Here is an 8,139-nt window from a genome sequence, read left to right as displayed (position 1 = left end):
TTTTAAATGTATAACCACAATTTTATTTAAAGAAGAAAAATAAAAAATAAAGGCGTATTCGAATGTAGAGAAACAGTATTATTTATGCAACCGGAAAAGCATTTATATATGTGAAAAAGAACGCATAAAACTGTGACGTCACTATGTATACATTAACTAATGACGTCATCTGCCGTGTTTACAATAAAATAGAAATGAACTATTTCATTCAAATTTGATTTAGATCTACGTACACTATGAAATGTATACAATACAATTTTTCCGGCCTAAACTCATAAAATTTATTTATACAAAATCTTTGTTTGGAACTGGCTAATTTGGGATAAAAAAATTAATTTGAAAGAATAGGCATATTCGCGTAAGTTAAGTTTTTAAAATACGTCTTTCATTCTCTGTATTTTATAAGGTGCCTAAATAGGGGAGATGTTAGTGTACTATAAACCACGCAGGTGGTGCGGGTTCGAGACGCACCAAGTCAACTTGGTTTATGTACTTTTTTTTTATTTTGCTCGGGCTAAACTTAAAAAAAAAAAATTCTATTAGGATTCTAGATCTAGATCTAGATTGTCGGGTGTCCGATACGGCACTTCCCGGCGCCGCAGGCGCTTCAAATTTGGCAGGATCTTGCCTTGGGGCGACAGAACACGGGGGCCGGTTGGCCGAAAAGTCTACGATGAGGGGGTCAAAACTGACCTCGACTGACCGGCGCCTTATATGGGCGAATTAATTAAGCATTCAAATTCTCAACGTTTCGAAAGCCTAAGCGAAGCTGGGCAGCATGCCTAGTCCATCCAGAAATGACGAGTTAATAATAATAAGGAAATTGCGCTAAACAGCAATGTTAGAAAACGAGTTTTAGTCGTCATTTCGCGTCTTAGAAAACGGCTTTAATAAATTGTATTATGATTTGATCAAAATACTCTATGTTGACAGAGTTCTGACAAGATTTTGGAAAAATATCAATGTTTTAAGAAAAATTCAACATCAATTTTGAGGAGGGTTGTAGGCTGAGGTGTGAAGTCATTTTAGTGGGGGGGGGGGGGGGGCAGAGTTTCTTCCAGGTATCTCTTTGGGGGGGGGGGCAAAGCCCTCCCGAAATTTTTTTTACCGCCCCCCCCCCCCCCCCGAATGAAATGAAATTTATATAATTTATATAGAAAATATATACTTTTAACAGTGTCCGCCCCCCCCCCGAAGAAAGTCTACCACCCCCCCCCCCCCGAAAATTTCAAGTGCCCCCCCCGGAGAAAAAAGTCTGGAAGAAACACTGGGGGGGGGGGGAGGGTGTCTGGCTTTTTATGACAACATGTGATGGAGGGGAGGAAGGGGGGGGGGGTAAAAATCTTTTTTAAAAAGCGTAACGGCCAGTAGCGTAGCTACCGTGCAAATTGAAAGTCTGAGGGGGAATGCAAATCGAAAGTCTGAGAGGGGGGGGGGGGTGCAAATCGAAAGTTTGTCCCCGTTCGCCGGGAAGGGTCGCTACGCCTCTGAGGGGCCCACTAACATTTTTTGCATAGGGGCCCAAAAATCCTAGCTACGCCACTGGTGACGGCATTTATGGATGACCCCTATATGTGGTGTCAAGTGGATTAGAAACATTACCCTTGGGCAGCTATCTTTCTAATGACGTGCTTTTTAGATGGGTGTTTTTACTTTCTCGTATATACGAAGTATAGAGAAAGTATTGTAATCGTGCAAAAAAAAAAAGATTTTTACAAATCTCGACGTTTTACACCTCACTGATACGGAAAAACATAATTTTGCAATCTTGTCCGTATGTCTGTGTGTCTGTGTGTGTGTCTGTGTGTGTGTGTGTGTGTATGTAAACACGATAACTTGAGTACCGTTACAGCTAGGTTGATGAAATTTCATATATAAGTATTTTATCAAAATCGTAGATCCGTATCAACTTTTGAGCGATTTCCGATACCGGAAGTGGTACTTTTTCTACTTTGAATTTTTCAAAAGCCTATAACGAGTACTATTTCAGATAGATAAATGAAACTTGATATGTAAGTAAAAGATCTAATTCTCTACCTTCTGTCAAATTTTGAGTAATTTCCGTTAACCGGAAGTACTTATTTACGCTATTTCCGATTTCTCAAAAAACGCATGTAAATTTATCAAGTACTAATAATATTGCGCACTATTATGCACATCTTTATTTAGCGTTCTCTAGGTGTGCATTTCTTTTTTCTACGAGATTATATTCTATTTTAAAAAATGTGAGTATTTAAAATGGATTAAAAATCATGTCTAGAAGTCTAGGCCTATATCCCGAGTTGCCATCCCCCGTAGTGTTATATTAGAATATTCGAGAAAGTTTAGGGGAGATCACTCCCGGTTTATTTTATGTTGCACCGTGAAACAATATAGCCCATTATAGGGGATTACATTTTTAGGTCAGCGCTGGCGTAGGCAGAAGTGTTGAAACAGGAGGAAGGGACACCCTTCACCACATTGAAAGCTGTACCACGTTGTTGCAGCTATGTACCCTATGGCCCAGGCTGCTACCCCTCACCACATTGAAAGCTGTACCACGTTGTTGCTGCTATGTACTCTATGGTCCAGGCTGCTACCCCTCACCACATTGATAGCTGTACCACGTTGTTGCTGCTACATTGATAGCTGTACCATGTTGTTACAGCTATGTACTCTAAAGCCCAGGCTGCTACCCCTCACCACATTGATAGCTGTACAACGTTGTTGCAGCTATGTACTCTATGGCCCAGGCTGCTACCCCTCACCACATTGATAGCTGTACCATGTTGTTACAGCTACATTGATAGCTGTACAACGTTGTTGCAGCTACATTGATAGCTGTACAACGTTGTTGCAGCTATGTATTCTATAGCCCAGGCTGCTATGGTAGCTGCCATGTACGTGGATCAGGTTATAACGGCCACTGACTTAGCCGCTTCGCCCCGGGTTATGGCAGCTACGGCTACGCCCCGGGTTATACCGGCCACGACCTGGGCCACTGTCCGGGTTATGACGGCCAAACCCTGGGTTATATCGGCAACGACCTGGGTTATAGCGGCTACGCCCCGGGTTATACCGGCCACGACCTGGGCCACTGTCCGGGTTATGACGGCCAAACCCTGGGTTATATCGGCCACGACCTGGGTTATAGCGGCTACGCCCCTGGTTATAGCGGCTACGACCTGGACCACGGTCCGGGTTATGACGGCCAAACCCTGGGTTATATCGGCCACGACCTGGGTTATAGCGGCTACGCCCCTGGTTATAGCGGCTACGACCTGGACCACGGTCCGGGTTAAGACGGCCAAACCCTGGGTTATAGCGGCTACGCCCCTGCTTATAGCCAACTAATGACGAGTGTAGATTCCTCTCTGGAACAGAGGCCTTCACAAAACCTGGGACTTAATTACAAAAACAAAACAAAGCTTTAAGTTTAGACTGAAACGCATAAACACAAAATAAAGCTTTTTTAAAAAGAGAATGTTTAATGTTAAGTTTCGAAGTTACTTTTGAAAATTATAATTTTATCTATTGACGCCAAAGTCAGCTTAAACTGAACAGCGTAGTGCGTGTTGTCTAAATAAGAAGTGAAATAGTAAACTACTTGACAAGTCAAACATTCATCTAACCTAAACAGTGTGCGAAATATTTAAATAACTAATAACAAAATGAGTATAATACTATTCATGTATGTAATACTAACAGTATCATATAGTATAGACTATAGAAATAGAAAAATACAAAACAATTATTGGCAAATGCTGTGGGGTTGTCCACACGACATGAATTATTTCCCTCAATGGCAAGACTTATTTATGGGACAACCAAACCCTGCCAAATGTAGGCTTATATCGCAGTTTCGTTTCATGTATGCATAGAACGATGCCAGCTCCAACTTTTTATTTTGTCCCAGGAGAGCTGGGATGTGTTGAAGTAGGGCAGAGTTTGTCCGTCAGCAGGGTGGGACAGGCTACTCGTGTGTCAAGGACAGGCTACTCGTGTGTCAAGGACAGGCTACTCGTGTGTCAAGGACAGGCTGCTCGTGTGTCAAGGACAGGCTGCTCGTGTGTCAAGGACAGGCTACTCGTGTGTCAAGGTCAGGCTGCTCGTGTGTCAAGGACAGGCTACTCGTGTGTCAAGGACAGGCTGCTCGTGTGTCAAGGACAGGCTGCTCGTGTGTCAAGGACAGGCTACTCGTGTGTCAAGGACAGGCTGCTCGTGTGTCAAGGACAGGCTACTCGTGTGTCAAGGTCAGGCTGCTCGATGTGTCAAGGTCAGTCTGCTCATGTGTCAAGGACAGGCTACAAGATGTGTCAAGGACAGGCTACTCGTGTGTCAAGGACAGGCTACTCGTGTGTCAAGGACAGGCTACTCGTGTGTCAAGGACAGGCTACTCGTGTGTCAAGGACAGGCTGCTAATGTGTCAAGGACAGGCTACTCGTGTGTCAAGGACAGGCTACTCGTGTGTCAAGGACAGGCTACTCGTGTGTCAAGGACAGGCTACTCGTGTGTCAAGGACAGGCTACTCGTGTGTCAAGGACAGGCTGCTAATGTGTCAAGGACAGGCTACTCGTGTGTCAAGGACAGGCTACTCGTGTGTCAAGGACAGGCTACTCGTGTGTCAAGGACAGGCTGCTCGTGTGTCAAGGACAGGCTGCTAATGTGTCAAGGACAGGCTACTCGTGTGTCAAGGACAGGCTGCTAATGTGTCAAGGACAGGCTACTCGTGTGTCAAGGACAGGCTACTCGTGTGTCAAGGACAGGCTGCTAATGTGTCAAGGACAGGCTACTCGTGTGTCAAGGACAGGCTACTCGTGTGTCAAGGACAGGCTGCTAATGTGTCAAGGACAGGCTACTCGTGTGTCAAGGACAGGCCACTCGAACTGTCAAGGAAGGCTACTTGTGTGTCTCTTGTGTCAAGATAGTAGCGTCACAAGCAGGGGTGGGGAAAGCGCACCGGGTGACATCGTACAATGGGGGTGTCACCAAAACAAAAAATAGCTAATTTTAATGAGAAACCTGATTTTACCATTTAGTTTTAAAACTTTAAAACGTTTTATTCTCGTTCGTTACAAAGTGACACAATCTAGGAAGGGGGTGACACCAAATAATGTATAGTTTTTGTGCATGAGATATAATTATATCGGGAGGGTAGCCAAGGGTAGCTGCACCCGATGTAGTGACGCCATTATGTCAAGGACAGCTTCGACTCTAGAAACATTGTATTAAAGTGGCTTTTCTACGGAGTGGCCTAGCGGTAGATAGCTAGACTGGTAACCCGTAAGTATCGAGTTCGAATCCGGGTTCAAGTCAGTAGACCCTACCTGAGTCCACCCAGCTCTGATGGGTACCTAACTCACGTTTGGGACAGTAAAGGCGACTGGGCATAGTGCTGACCACTCTATCCCTTTATAAGCCGAGGCCACTGAAACAGGTGAACTCTACTTCACATGCTCCATAGACTGTCAAGTTTGGAAAGGGGAACTTAACTTTTAGTGGCTATTCTATCATTGTACAACATATCTATGTAGCCTCCACCAGAGCACAGTGAAAAATATTGACTCCTTTAAAAAAAAAACTTAGTTCTAAATCTAACCACACGTCGAACCAATAACTCAGAAAATATTTTTATGGGTATGGCTTTTTTTTCGGGATGGGCTGGGGTTGGTTGCACGCCAAGTCCAGTAACTCTCGCTTCAGGTTCTCAGTTATGGTGGCAGGAGTAATATGACGGCATTGTAAAGACCGGTAACTCAAGAAAGTGGCTCGTCTTTTCATTTAGTAACAGGAACAGCAACTCTCGCGACAAGGAAAGATAACTCAAGAATCAGTAAATTGTATCCACGAGCAAGCTTGTAGTCTGTAGGACCGACAACTCCGTCGCATTAACTACACAACAGGTAACAGTTACATAATTATTTACACCAACACACACCCGTTCAGCAAACTACTCTAGCACCGTAGAAGAAAGACAAGTGGAATAGATTCAAGTCCTAAAGTTCAAGGTCACAAGGTGGTGTTGCAGCGGCAATTAGCTAATGGCACTGCTAGCTGGAACTGAAGAACCGCCACGCCATAGATCAGTATGACGCCGCCCACCTGCAATGACAAGGAGTTATTTTTACTGGGGGTCAAAGGTGACACGTTAATTGGTGTCAGTGACGTCGATGGTTTTTGTGACGTTATAGATGTTCAGTATGTCAAGTGTTTTAAATGACGTCTGTGGTGCTTGTGACGTTTATGTCGTCTGTCTTGTCCGTCGCGTCATCTGAATCAATTAAAATATTAATCGCTAGTGCACCGAATCAATTAAAATATTAACGGCTAGTGTACTGAATCAATTAAAATATTAATGGCCGAACTGATTAAAACAAACTAACCTTTAAACCTCAACAAATCTTAGCGGCGCTGAAATAAAAATCTAGCTTTCAATTAATGCCCCGGCTAAGGACTGTACTCTGGTATATAAAAATGGAGCCAAGAGTGATTTTAAAGTGCAGGAGAGTGAGAGAGACCTGAATGGGAAGGGGAGGGAGAAGACACATGATGGAGGGGGATGTATGATTGGGAGGGGGGCTAAATGGTTTAAGCCAAAACAATCTAGCGTACATTGCTAGCACTACTGACCACGAGGAAGGTTGACCACTGGACAGCAAACAGGCCGTACACCGTCAGGCCCATGGTCCGGCCGGCACACATGTTGGTGAGGAGAGTCGCCTGCAGAAAGAATCGATACACGAGTTTGGGCAAGAATCGATACATGATGCGGGCAAACATTTCTTAGTGGAGACTCGGGGAGTCAAGGCGAATAATTGGATCAAAATTCGGGGGTTAGAGCCCTTGCTCGGATTGGATTTGAGTGAAATATTCCATGGGGCGCGCGGGGAATTCGGTACTGGATCAGGCAAGGAAAAGAAACGAATAAAGAAGAGGGGGGGGGGGGGGAAATTAGATTTATTTTTTAAATCATGCGTGGACATTAATAGAGGAAAGCAATATATTTTAAAACTAAATTCGTTGGGATAAAGGATTGGAGTACTCTACACGTTGACCTAATCGAGAGAAAAGACATACAGTTTTCAATGTACTATTGGGGCGGATCAGTCTTACTTGGCGTCTAAGGTTGATACTTGTTTGGCCTTCTACCTTGGAGGAGCGCAGCGAGTAGCTAGGGTTCAACGGAGGGAGGTAAATTAAGGCCGGTCTCGGGGACAGTAGAGTCGCCCATTATAATATTTATAAGCACGGACTAAAGTTTGGCTAATCTTTTAAAATTTTGATGCATTCGTTTACAAATATTGCATTTATATTTCTGCTTTTTTTTTTTCGCCTGTGTGCAATTTTTATAAAAAAATACTTTCTAAAATATTAACTGACTTATTTCCCTTGAAAAAAATAAAATTTCCTATAAAACTTTAGCTAATTAAAAAAAAAAAAAACTATTTTTTTTAGTCAGGTTGATTTTTCCGAAAATAAATAAAGATTGTGTACAACCAGCAAATACAGACAACCAGATCAGACCATGCAGTCCATAATAAAATTATAATGGCATTCATTTTTCGCATGTTTACCGTAACCTTACCTTTTGTATCAGTCGTTTAGAGAATCTCGTCCATTCAGCGTCAAATACAAGATGGCAGATGTTCTTTGTCTGGGGAGAATAGAAATCAAATGTCAATGCCAAGGTAGCCAATCATGTCATGTAAGGAAGGCATGTTACTTCTCTCAGATGAGAAAGTAAGTCATGCGTGAATCATATGATGCAAGAAGGTAATTCCCGTTGGACGTAGAAAGCTGTTAAAATATGTCTCAGTCGGAGACGACGCCCAACAAACTGTTCTTTGGGCCCGACCACTGTCACGGTGCTGGTCAATAGCTGACCAGGCACATCACGTGATCAGGGTCAAGTCCCGACCACTGACATGGTGCTGGCCAATAGCTGACCAGGCACATCACGTGATCAGGGTCAAGTCCCGACCACTGACATGGTGCTGGCCAATAGCTGACCAGGCACATCACGTGATCAGGGTCAAGTCCCGACCACTGACATGGTGCTGGCCAATAGCTGACCAGGCACATCACGTGATCAGGGTCAAGTCCCGACCACTGACATGGTGCTGGCCAATAGCTGACCAGGCACATCACGTGATCAGGGTC

The sequence above is a fragment of the Physella acuta genome, unplaced genomic scaffold (assembly GCF_028476545.2).
Source record: "Physella acuta isolate Inbredline_101_S28 unplaced genomic scaffold, ASM2847654v3 ptg000494l, whole genome shotgun sequence".
In the NCBI taxonomy this organism is placed as follows: Eukaryota; Metazoa; Mollusca; class Gastropoda; family Physidae; genus Physella; species Physella acuta.
The sequence above is the reverse complement of the archived record's forward strand: the minus strand, read 5'-3'. Positions refer to the sequence as shown.